Source organism: Pseudophryne corroboree, chromosome 2 (assembly GCF_028390025.1).
Source record: "Pseudophryne corroboree isolate aPseCor3 chromosome 2, aPseCor3.hap2, whole genome shotgun sequence".
NCBI classification, from domain to species: Eukaryota; Metazoa; Chordata; class Amphibia; order Anura; family Myobatrachidae; genus Pseudophryne; species Pseudophryne corroboree.
The window spans coordinates 415,740,888-415,753,287 of record NC_086445.1 but is presented as its reverse complement, the minus strand read 5'-3'; the positions used below and the strand labels follow the sequence as shown (position 1 = coordinate 415,753,287).

Here is a 12,400-nt window from a genome sequence, read left to right as displayed (position 1 = left end):
TACTACAGAAAAAAGGAAACACAATGTATGCTGATCTGGGAACTTTGTGATTAGGTCCTCTGTGATGGTAGTCTGTCACTAGACAGTTACTGAATTTGAATGAAATGTGAAAAAATAACCAATACTGTATCCAGTTTAATACAATAAGGGTAAACCAAAATAATGCACAGTGACTAGAAAAATATATTTTTACAGTAAAAGAAACTTTGTGTAAAATACAGCAATCTCGCGATCCAACCTCAAAAAATACAATGCCGATGGGGGCGCATGCATTGTAAATCGGGCAGAGGCATTCGTGGGGCGCGAAGGGAGCGGCAATGCTCCATTTCCTAGGCTGAGACTGAAAGTTGTGGGGGCGGCATCAGGGAAACGGGGGCGTGACAGCACGAGCATTGTATTGGCATGATCGGGGCAGCTGCATGACGTCACATGCAGCTGCTCCGATCACAGAGATGGCGGCAGCTTCCTGCCACCACTCCAGGTTACACCTGCAGGAGGCTTCCTTACTTTCTGTGAACACGCTGAAATTGCGGTGCAATTTTAGTGTGGTCGCAGGGGGGCGGTGGCTAGCATGCTGGGCTGCTTTGCCTTGCGATGGGCTAGCCCCAGCATGTGAGCAAAAGGATTGCTTAATCTTCTAAGAAGCAGAATTTGCAATCCTTACTGAATAGGGTCCTTAGTTTTGTCCCTTCGATTCTGAATATATCTTTAACATGTAACCCCACTGCTGCCTATACAGAGAAATCAGCAGTTTTGGGGATTAATTGGTCTATTTACTAAGCCTTGGATGGAGATAAAGTGCATGGAGATAAAGTACCATCCAAATGGCTCCTAACTGTCATGTTACAGGCTGTGTTTGAAAAATGACAGTTAGGAGATGATTGGCTGGTACTTTATCTCTGCTGACGTTATCTTCTTCCAAGGCTTAGTAAATAGACCCCAAAGTTTAATGTAATACAGCAGGATAAGTGACAGTATAGTCATTGGACCTCATATTGAGTTATTATAGCTGTTCTGAGTTTACACAGTGCATGGCGATGGCCAGGGGAGAAGGGTTGCTATAGCAACCGGGTAGCTTGAGACCAGGTAACTAGAGAGCTCTGAAGCAGCTAAAGGGACACACAGGGGCAAGCTCATGAGGTGCAGACAGTTGTGAGGGGAGGTTACGGACTGGGTAATCCTCCATCAGGACTCCCCCCAACAAACAGTGAAGGAGAAAGCTGCTGGAACCTGCCACTGGGAATAATATGAAGGATTATTTAAGGTATCTGTGAGAAAAAAAGAAGCACCCCCTTTTGATACATTGAATGGTACATATAGTTCATTGTTGGGGTACATCCATTATTGATGGAAAGTAAGTCCTGGTGCAATAGAACCCTTTTCTCTCTCTCACAGAAAAAAATAAGTGGCAGTGTACCCCCAGAGTCCTGTGGTAAAAGAACACTGCCAAATTCATATTCTGACCAGGAAATTGAATGAGAAACAGAAGGAACATTAAGAGGGAAGACGAGGGGGTGTAATCAGCAGTGATGACATGTCAGTCAGTGCAGTGAGTAACAGCTGTCATGTCAGTCAGGGGGGTCTATTCATGTAGGTTAGCGTTACATATATGTTAGTTTTCATTCTTATCGCAAACTATTTTACCATGTTAGATCTTTGTTTTGTTGTAATTTATGCAGCTGTGTAGAGAAGCGTTATTGGCTGCTGCTGCAGACTGGTTTTCTGATTGGTTTTCTCTGTATTTCCTCCTGCTTGCTCTGTCCACACATTGGCCCGTGTGTTGGTTTATGCCCAGTGATCAGTTTTTCACTGCGTCTCCTAATTCCCTCTGCACATGTGCCAGCGTCTCCTCATTCCCTCTGCTGAATAGTGTGCACAAGCCATAAGCAGGGGAATCTGGGAAACATGGGAAGAGCCTGCAGAGCGGTGATTGACAGGAGACATGTTAAAATGTCTGTGCCTGTTTCGTCATGGTTGTGCAGGCTACACCATCCTCAGATGGTGAAGCTGCACAGCATAGAGAAGCAGAAAGCAGTGCTTTCCACTGCTACATGAATTCATACAGGTCCTACACTATCACAGAGTCTTAAAACCTGACTACCACACTGCTGCATCATCTGCCTGCTAGATGTAATGTGTACCTGCCACAGACTTTATGGCTTTTAAAGGCACACTAGTCACCTATTGCACTGGCTCAAAGATGATTGCTAAAAAACAGCTGAGACAGGTTCAGGATAATAAAGTCCACACAGGGGTGCATGAGAAAGCTAGTGGCCACGGTTAATAAGAGCTAACCATAGATTAACCCCTTCATATACACACAGAGTAAAAACCACAGCACTCACCGCACCAGAAGCGGGGCACAGCTATGCACTTACCACTCACAGGGTGGGGTGCATGTAACACTGCACTCTCCACCACAGAAGCGGGGTACGCAGCTGTACTTACCACTCACAGGGCGGGGTGCATGTAGCCCATGACCACATCGCTCTAATAAATACAAACAGAGAACCCAGCACTCACCAAAGTAAACTCACTTATCCTCAACAATTCAATAAATAAATGATGGGGGTTTAGTTGGTGGATTGGCCAATGCACGGAAGCCTGTATACCGATTCAAGGTACCCCACCTTCATACAGGTCCTACACTATCACAGAGTCTTAAAACCTGACTACCACACTGCTGTATTTATTAGAGCGATGTGGTCATGGGCTACATGCACCCCGCCCTGTGAGTGGTAAGTACAGCTGTGTACCCCGCTTCTGTGGTGGAGAGTGCAGTGTTACATGCACCCCACCCTGTGAGTGGTAAGTGCATAGCTGTGCCCCGCTTCTGGTGCGGTGAGTGCTGTGGTCTTTACTCTGTGTGTATATGAAGGGGTTAATCTATGGTTAGCTCTTATTAACCGTGGCCACTAGCTTTCTCATGCACCCCTGTGTGGACTTTATTATCCTGAACCTGTCTCAGCTGTTTTTTAGCAATCATCTTTGAGCCAGTGCAATAGGTGACTAGTGTGCCTTTAAAAGCCATAAAGTCTGTGGCAGGTACACATTACATCTAGCAGGCAGATGATGCAGCAGTGTGGTAGTCAGGTTTTAAGACTCTGTGATAGTGTAGGACCTGTATGAAGGTGGGGTACCTTGAATCGGTATACAGGCTTCCGTGCATTGGCCAATCCACCAACTAAACCCCCATCATTTATTTATTGAATTGTTGAGGATAAGTGAGTTTACTTTGGTGAGTGCTGGGTTCTCTGTTTGTATTTATTAGAGCGATGTGGTCATGGGCTACATGCACCCCGCCCTGTGAGTGGTAAGTACAGCTGTGTACCCCGCTTCTGTGGTGGAGAGTGCAGTGTTACATGCACCCCACCCTGTGAGTGGTAAGTGCATAGCTGTGCCCTGCTTCTGGTGCGGTGAGTGCTGTGGTTTTTACTCTGTGTGTATATATATATATATATATATATACACATATATAAAACAAGAAAAAGGTTCCCTGGAGGTGACTTGCAATACTCTCCCCTGCGATAATGGAAGAATCAGGCAGCATTCAGCAGTACGTTTCAAATCAAAAGACAAGTATATTCACATCAATGTAAAAAGTGCAGGCATCTCCTTCACCAATGTTTCAACACCTTGTGGGGCGTTTTTTCTCAAGGTGTTGTGCTCTGTATCCTCCCCAAAAAAACTGTGTCACAATCTTACCCTAAATAAGGAAGGTTGGGGTGCTGTGTTCTACCTCCAGGGCGGGCAGCGGTAGTCCGGATGCCTGGGTCATGGCTGCTGCCAGGACGCACAGTGTGACAGCAGGTTGGTCAGCTCTTCCTCTGTCCATCACCTGGGATGAGATTACAACAAAACAAAATTAGTAATCACGGCGATGTTAAACAAGTAAAGTGAAAGTGCATATTAAAAACATTTGAAAACATGTGTAACACAATGAATAAATTGATAGGTATGCTACAGAGATATACATAATAATTATAGTTTATCCATAAGTAATAATATTACTTTTAATGATGTATGTATGTATGTATGTATGTGTATATATACATACAAGCAAATTCTGGCAGCACTCCCAGGTTCAAACACTCGGTCCCGGTGCCTTCCCAGACCTGCACAGCCACAGGTCAATAATACAGACCTCTGTAGGCGGCACACTGGTAATAAATAGTGATGTGCACCGGACATTTTTCGGGTTTTGTGTTTTGGTTTTGGATTCAGTTCCGAGGCCGTGTTTTGGATTCGGACGCGTTTTGGCAAAACCTCCCTGAAAATTTTTTGTCTGATTCGGGTGTGTTTTGGATTCAGGTGTTTTTTTACAAAAAACCCTCAAAAACAGCTTAAATCATAGAATTTGGGGGTCATTTTGATCACATAGTATTATTAACCTCAATAACCATAATTTCCACTCATTTTCTGTCTATTCTGAACACCTCACAATATTATTTTTAGTCCTAAAATTTGCACCAAGGTCGCTGGATGACTAAGCTAAGCGACCCAAGTGGCCGACACAAACACCTGGCCCATCTAGGAGTGGCACTGCAGTGTCAGACAGGATGGCACTTAAAAAAAACAGTCCCAAAACAGCACATGATGCAAAGAAAAAAAGAGGCGCAATGAGGTAGCTGTGTGACTAAGCTAAGCGACCCAAGTGGCCGACACAAACACCTGGCCCATCTAGGAGTGGCACTGCAGTGTCAGGCAGGGTGGCACTTCAAAAAAATAGTCACCAAACAGCACATGATGCAAAGAAAAATGAAAGAAAAAAGAGGTGCAAGATGGAATTGTCCTTGGGCCCTCCCACCCACCCTGATGTTGTATAAACAGGACATGCACACTTTAACGAACCCATCATTTCAGCGACAGGGTCTGCCACACGACTGTGACTGAAATGACTGGTTGGTTTGGGCCCCCACCAAAAAAGAAGCAATCAATCTCTCCTTGCACAAACTGGCTCTATATACTGGTGGTCAGCAAACTGTGAAAAAATGAAATGTACCACAGGTATGGATGGATAGTATACTTGATGACACAGAGGTAGGTATAGCAGTGTCCTACTGTACCGTACTGCTATATATTATATACTTGTGGACAGCAAACTGTGCAAAACTGAAATGCACCACAGGTATGGATGGATAGTATACTTGATGACTCAGAGGTAAGTAGAGCAGTGGCCTACTGTACCGTACTGCTATATAGTATATACAGGTGGTCAGCAAACTGTGCAAAACTGAAATGCACCACAGGTATGGATGGATAATAGTATACTTGACGACACAGAGGTAGGTAGAGCAGTGGCCTACTGTACCGTACTGCTATATATTATATACTGGTGGACAGCAAACTGTGCAAAACTGAAATGCACCACAGGTATGGATGGATAGTATACTTGATGACACAGAGGTAAGTAGAGCAGTGGCCTACTGTACCGTACTGCTATATATTATATACTGGTGGACAGCAAACTGTGCAAAACTGAAATGCACCACAGGTATGGATGGATACTAGTATACTTGACGACACAGAGGTAGTTAGAGCAGTGGCCTACTGTACCGTACTGCTATATATTATATACTGGTGGACAGCAAACTGTGCAAAACTGAAATGCACCACAGGTATGGATGGATATTAGTATACTTGACGACACAGAGGTAGGTAGAGCAGTGGCCTACTGTACCGTACTGCTATATAGTATATATTGGTGGTCAGCAAACTGTGCAAAACTGAAATGCACCACAGGTATGGATGGATAGTATACTTGACGACACAGAGGTAGGTAGAGCAGTGGCCTTCTGTACCGTACTGCTATATAGTATATACTGGTGGTCAGCAAACTGTGCAAAACTGAAATGCACCACAGGTATGGATGGATAGTATACTTGATGACACAGAGATAGGTAGAGCAGTGGACTACTGTACTGTACTGCTATATATATAGTTATACTGGTGGTCAGCAAAATTCTGCACTGTCCTCCTACTATATACTACAATGCACCACAGATATGGAGCGTTTTTCAGGCAGAGAACGTATAATACTGGTGGTCACTGGTCACTGGTCAGCAAAACTCTGCACTGTCCTCCTACTATATAATACTGCTGGTCCCCAGTCCCCACAATAAAGCAATTAGCACACTGAGCACAGATATTTGCAGCACACTGAGCACAGTCAGATATGGAGCGTTTTTCAGGCAGAGAACGTAGATATTTGCACTTGCAGCACACTGAGCACAGATATTTGCAGTACACTGAGCACAGATATTTGCAGCACAATTTGCAGCCCACTGAACATAGAAACTGAGAGGACGCCAGCCACATCCTCTCACGATCATCTCCAATGCACCAGTGAAAAATGACGGCGACGCGCGGCTCCTTATATAGAATACGAATCCCGCGAGAATCCGACTGCGGGATGATGGCGTTCGTGCGCGCTCGGGTTAACGGAGCAAGGCGGGAGGATCCGAGTCTGCCTCGGACCCGTGTAAAATGGGTGAAGTTCGAGGGGGTGCGGATCCCGAGGATCCGAACCCACTCATCACTAGTAATAAAGATGCAAAACAGCAGGTTGCAGCAACATGCTGTTTTGCATCTTTATTACTAGTGTGCCGTCTACAGAGGACTGTATATATATATATAACAGAACCATATGTAATATTTCAAATAGATTGATAGCATGATGCTATCCCAAAATTTTATAAAAATATATTCCAAGCTAGTTTTTCATTGAGGCCATGTGGTGCAGTTGAATTAAGGTTGAAAATCTACCTAGTTTCTTTTTGTGACAGGAATTTCTCTCTATTGCCTCCCCCTAACTTCTGGTGGCACATGATCCAAAATTTTATATTTTAGCTGTGACAGAGTATGTTTAGCTGCTTTGAAATGCCAGGCTACCGGCTGGTCGTTATCTTTTCCCTCAAGTGCCACCCTAAAAGCTGCTCTTTGAAGTGCCATGTGCTCAAGAAAAGTTCTAATCATCTGTCCCACATATAACATGCCACAAGGACATATAATAATGTAAATGACATACTGTGAGGTACATGTCACATAAAGATTTATGCAAAATATTTGTTTAGTTATAGGATGTGTAAAAACTGGTCCTGGCTTCATGCAGCTGCAGGTCTGAGAAGGAAGACATTTAAAGCAACCTTTTTTTTGTCTCAAAGGTTGTTTTATAGTCACATTGGTCTTAACAAGTAAATCCGGTAAATTCTGGTCTCTTTCGTAACTAGGCATAATTCTTTTGCCTTTGAAACATGGTAACTTTCTATCTGAGGATACGATAGGGCACAACGCTTTTGTGGCTCTTGGCAAGGCATTGCTCGCAGTAGTAAATTCCGTCACCAACGGTATGTAAGTGTCTGTCTCGTGTTTTGCGCTAGCCTTCAGTAAATTGTCTCTAGGTATTTTCAATTCATTTTTTAATTCAAATAGAGGGGGTAGATGGTGTCCCCTCTCTCTAAATTTGGTGACCATAGAATCTAAGGCTTGCTCTATATCTTGTATGTTACTGGTTATTCGGGCCACTCTAAGAAATTGTGACCTGGGTAGCCCCTTTTTTAAAGCTGGGGGATGGACGCTATTATATTGTAACAGCGTATGACAATCCATTGGTTTATTGTAAACTGTAATTACAATTTTATTATTTTGTCCAAATAATTAATGTCTGTCTGACTATAATTTGAAGTTAGTTTGATAGGTGAGTGATAATAGTTAATCATTTCAAGAAGATCCTGTAAGTGTGTTAAGGTGCCAGACAAAAAAAAGAAGTAAATCATCTATATAATGTGTATAAAGCAAAATGTTTTGTGTAATGGCTGTGTTAGAATAAAAAAAAAAAATTCTCCTGTGCAAACATAAAAACATTAGCGTAAATTGAAGCTATGGTAGACACCACAGCTCCCCCCGTGAGCTGTAAATAAAAACTCCCGTTGTGCAAAAAGTAATTGTGAGTGTGAATTTGAGTAACTGTAAAAATAAAGAAATATCCAATTTTTGAAAATGGTGATGTTGTAAAAATGTCCTCATGGCTTCCAACCCCTTGTCACGGGGGATCACCGTATATAGGTTCTTAATGTCCAGCGTGCACATAGTGACTCCTGTACTTAACTCCGGTAGTTCTTCAATCATATTTAACAAATGTGTAGTGTCCTTCAGGTAAGTATCCTGCAATGGCATCAAGGTACTGTGATATCTGCTGTTTTAGGGATCCTTTACCGATATAATGGGCCTACCAGGCTGGTTCATGGGGTCCTTGGGGACCTTTGGGACCATATATAGCACAAATGTGATGGGATGTATCTGTGTTAGCACTGTTTGTAGTTTCTTATCTATGTAGCCCTTCTGGTTTGCCTCAGTTAAGATAGTGTCCAGTTCTCTTTTGTATTTCATTGTAGGGTTTCCGCACAATTTTTAATATGTGGATGTATCTGCTAATAGCCTGTCTATTTCCTCCACATATTTTGTATGGTCCTGCATGACTATAGCACTCCCTTTGTCAGCTGGTCTATATATAACATCAGCATAGGACGCTAAACTTTTTATAGCTTTTTGTTCCCCCTGGTTTACATTGCTGTATACTTTAGGTTGTGCCTGGGAATACTTATTAATGTAGTCATTTAGTAATCTTGAAAATGTTTTGATCGATTGGGTTTTGTGAAGGTGGATCAAATGTTGATTTCTTCAATCTTTGCCTAATTGGGTCGGGGCTTTCTTGTGGTAATTGATATTAAAAGCATTCCCTGAGTCGAAGGTTATGAGAGAATGTTTACTCCTCCACTTGCCATTTAATAGGGTTGTGTTTATTTGTTGGGATAAAGGACAGTCCTTTTTTAAGTACTTGTTTTTCGATGTTAGAAAATTGAACGTTGCGATAAATTAAATATTCATTCTTCTTGTTGGTGTTTTTTGTAAGTTTTCCAGTGCCTTTCATTTTGTCCTCCCCTTCTCGTTGGGCCGTATTTGGGTTTTCTTGCCGTGCCCATCTTGTAACCCCTAAGGGGATAAATCGGGAAGTGCTTGGTTCATCCGAATCGTTAACATAGAAATTGCTATCACTGTTTGAAGAATTGGGGTTCTTTTTCCCCCTCTGTTTATCCCTCCAAGATTGTGGCTTTCTGGTATAGTGAGTCACAACAGGTTCATTACCATACAGTCACCTATATACCATTTTATCTTCATAATCCATGTTTACTGTGCGTAACTTGGCCTTCTTGCAGTTGATAAGGTCATTCTTATATTTGGTTACTTGCGCTTCCAATTTTTCCCAGGTTGCTGCATATTGTGTGTTATCCAAAATTGATTTATGTTCCTTCTAATATATATTGATGCTGTTTCTATGTTTTTTTTAACTCCTTTCCTGCCTCATCGATTACTAGGCTCATTAGATCCATACTGCCTTTATTTAGTAAGGAGATCCACCGATGGCAGAGTTCGGGGTTATTCCAGCCGATGGTGGGTATGTTTTTTACCCGGAAGCCTCTGGGGATTCTTTTAGCTCAGAAATAATCCAACAAAGGTGTTTCATGCAGTAAATAGTCAGAGCTTTTTTTATGCATTCTTATCAGATTATGATACACCTCCTCTGTAGTGGTGTTCTCCTGATTAGTAAGTATGGGCTCATTAAATAGGATAGCAGCTGCTTCAGTATCCGTATAGCCAAATGTGTCTTCAATCATAGCTGGTATATCCATAATATTACACAGATCTGTGTTCCAATCAAATATATTCAGTGTATTGTGACCCAATTTAGTATTTTAAAGGCATTAGTAGTCAAAAAAATACTTGGTATTTAAACAGTTTATGTAGATCAAAAAGTCCTAAAAAGGTACAACAACCCTTAGGGTGCCTTAGTTCATCAGACCACAATAGTAGTCAAATCCATATACAAATTGGGTATTCGGCACTACTAAGTGCTCTTAATACCAACCTAATTATATTGCTAGTGATACTAAAATGTCAACCTCAATACAATATTGAACCAAATATTATTTACATTTATTACAGATTTCCAAGTAAGAACATACAGTAGCTCAACAGTATTTACTGACTTGATGGTTTGCACTTGACTAAGCTCTTAAACAGCTATGAACTTACTGTAGCTATCCTGCAAAAGCTGCACATTAAGACACACTTGCAAACAACCCCCTAAAGCTGTACTACTAACTTGCCATTGTGCTCGACACAAGCCGGTCATTGGCTGAACACAATATATTTAAAGCTTACTTGTAAGACCTCCATTCTTAGCTACACTGTGTTTAAAAGAACTCACAAAATCTAAGGGCCAAATGGATCCCTATCTCTGTCTGCCTTAGAGAAAACTCTGCGATACAAGAAATCACAGGTGCAGTGCTGGTACCATGACTATTCCCTATCTACATAACTTTAAACACTACTGTGTGTTTGGCTTTGAGAATACTGTAGATTATAAACTTACATTTTATCTTCAAGGTTAACCTGAATTAATACCATTTTCCTTCTGGATATTGTGGAAACCTATTGATGTCATGCACATTGGTTAAATATATACAGTAGGGAAGTGAGACTAGAAACACTAGAGGCGCTTGAGATTTAATGCATATTCTCTTTTCTCAAAACTGAACTTAAGCAGCACCAAATTCATAAGGTAATCTAGCTAAATTTAATATTTTACCACCACATTGCTTAATGAAATACCCCATAAGGTAAGTATCTACAGTATATCACCCAGTAGCCTGCCACCATTTATAGCATCAGGCTATATGTTCCCAAATTACTGTCGTTATAATTGCTATATCTCTATGACATAAAATATCACACAGGTTATTTGGCTCACAGTAACCCTATCATTATAAGGTAGTCTAAGCATTCAATAGACAAATAAACACTTTGGGTGGGATTCAAATCTTCTGTCCCCCCTTCCCGCCCCCATCGCACACGTCGGCATTATTCAAATGTTGCTGCCGATGGGGGCGATATCATAATTTCAGATCACCACCCCCAGGGGTGGTGAGCTGAAATTCGTGAAAAGTGAACCGTTTGGACGCCCAAACGGGACTTTTCATGATCGCGCCCATGTCTTTAGTTGGATTTAGCTGCTTTAAACAGCTAAACTCGTCTCTTATGGGCACGATAAGCGTGATAGCGGGGGTCATTAGAATATCACCACACAATCTCCCGTCACTTTAGACAGGAGATTGAGGTAATAAATCATTTGAATACCACCCTTTGTTTACTAAAAGAGTACAGTGCTTTGTTAAAAAGATAATAAAAATAGTCTATAAATATACAATTTAAAATTAAAAAAGGAGAACTTACAGGAAATATAACTTGTAGGGTTGTACAGTATCTTCTGATGGCTGGAGATTACAAGAAAATCAGGCAATCTATAAAAATTAATTGATCTCCAAAATGTGACCAGAACAATAAGTTGAAATACCTTTTAAAACCTACACCAGACCTCTATTGATGTTACTCCAAACTCTCCTCTGTCTGGCTCACTGATCTGTAACACTGTTTTGCAGCAGCTGAGACAGATCAGCTACTTTCTATAAGATTATGTACCTTGTGTAGGATGAATTTAGAAAACTGTATGCAAAAATTACAGTACACAGATAGGTCAACTACTAGATAGTGGATTCCGTCTGTTTGCATGGTGATATTAATTGCCTACTTTACAACAGTTTGGAGCAAAAGCTTGATACATATATTTTTCAGGATTTTAACATTTTAGCTAGATCAGTTGAAGTATTTTTATCCCAAAACTGGTAACCATTGAGATGTCTTGGTTCCCGCCATATGGTCTGCCACTTAATTGTGCACAGACTACTGCCCTTTGGTGTCATATAGGCCCTCATTCCGAGTTGTTTGCTCACTAGCTGCTTTTAGCAGCATTGCATATGCTAGGCCGCCGCCCTCTGGGAGTGTATCTTAGCTTAGCAGAATAGCGAACGAAAGATTAGCAAAACTGCTACTAAATAATTCTTTGCAGTTTCTGAGTAGCTCCAGATCTACTCCTAGATTGCGATCAGCTCAGTCCGTTTACTTCCTGGTTTGACGTCATAAACACGCCCTGCGTTCGTCCAGCCACTCCCCTGTTTCTCCAGACACTCCCGCGTTTTACCCTGACACCCCTGTGTTTTTTGTGACAAAGAAATGTGCATCAATAATAGCGCTGATCAGAAACCATGTGTCATAATTTATACACCACTATGTGGAAGGTAAGCTAAATACACTGATTCACCATAAGCAGAGGGAGATATCCTCAAAAATTATTCTCCTTGTAAATAATCAATTTTTCTCCCTCTGTACACTCGTCAGGAGGCAGCTGTATGTACTTTTGAGCCTGCAAAAAAGGTGTCACCTCTCCCTATTTGTGTAAGGGGATTGCTCAAGGGACAATTTAAACAGAGTTGATAATGGTGCA

The 12,400-nt window shown here is 41.6% G+C and overlaps 1 protein-coding gene across 9 annotated transcripts in view; it reads left to right on the top strand.

Moving 5' to 3' along the window:
- Positions 1-12,400, top strand: part of DMD (dystrophin) — a 3,641,189-nt gene that overhangs the window by 695,191 nt on the left and 2,933,598 nt on the right. The gene's annotated exons all lie outside the window — the stretch shown is intronic.